General features: G+C 31.8%; 1 long non-coding RNA gene across 1 annotated transcript; it reads right to left on the bottom strand.

The window, feature by feature from the left end:
- LOC109593652 (uncharacterized) lies at nt 1-863 on the bottom strand. The gene is made up of 4 exons (XR_002191095.1): nt 705-863; nt 544-657; nt 293-488; nt 1-87 (listed from the first exon to the last, which is right to left on the bottom strand). It is a non-coding gene; the product is annotated as an uncharacterized LOC109593652 (long non-coding RNA).
- Between the last annotated feature and the right edge of the window lie 94 nt (nt 864-957).

Here is a 957-nt window from a genome sequence, read left to right as displayed (position 1 = left end):
ATCAATGTTTGAGGTTTCCTTAAAGTTTAGATCAGCACAGATGGTATGCAATGAATGAGAGTGATTTAGGTGCTCGCTTGGTAGTATCTAGAAAAGATTCATAATTATTAATTCTTTCAATTTTATGCCACTAGGAACATCTACACTTGCTATACATTTTGATAAAAATGCAAATATTGCCAGGAAGCATGGCAACAAATGAATCAGGCCTATACCCATTAATCGACTGTGATATAAATAAGTGTAAAATTAAAGTGACTATTTAAGGTACATACGTCTATTCTTCTATTACCAATTCAAATTCTTTAGAATCTTCAATCTCGACGATTACATTTCTACATGAAATATATTAAGTAATAATTCTCATTACTTATTCGTAGAAAATGCCTTCCTTGTACAGGCAATGACAATAAGACAACTAATGATGAGTAATAGAGTCACTTGAATAAAAACTCCAAAGATAACTGCCGCAGTGTCATTTATTATAGCTAAAAATATTAAATTCATAATAATACACAGAATAAACAAGTGCTGTTAAAGTACAATTTTTGATGCTAAATTTGTCCCCCAAATTTTCAGAAATTGAAGATGATGCTGGAACTAAAGTTGTACTGCTTGTAGAAATTGAAGATGAGGTTTCTGGGACCCAGGCTATTACTGAAGTGAATAGAAAATTGACTGATGACAATTTATATTATAAGTACCTTCATTAGTACAGCTGCTGCCATTACCCCTCATGTAATACCACTTACTACTAATGCCGTACTTCTCAACACATCCAACAAATACACACCTTGAGTTTTCAGGTACAAGGCCTTCATAATTTTCATTGTAATTCCCAGGAAGAAGATACCGAAACAAACTGTCACTAAAAAAATTTACAGTCAATGATGTTGTAATAAAATATTATTATTATTTATGATATAGCAATTTGTTAAAAATGTACGTCAGCCGCCT

This window comes from Amphimedon queenslandica, unplaced genomic scaffold (assembly GCF_000090795.2).
Source record: "Amphimedon queenslandica unplaced genomic scaffold, v1.1 AMPQUscaffold_372_Cont27607, whole genome shotgun sequence".
NCBI classification, from domain to species: Eukaryota; Metazoa; Porifera; class Demospongiae; order Haplosclerida; family Niphatidae; genus Amphimedon; species Amphimedon queenslandica.
The sequence above is the reverse complement of the archived record's forward strand: the minus strand, read 5'-3'. Positions and strand labels throughout refer to the sequence as shown.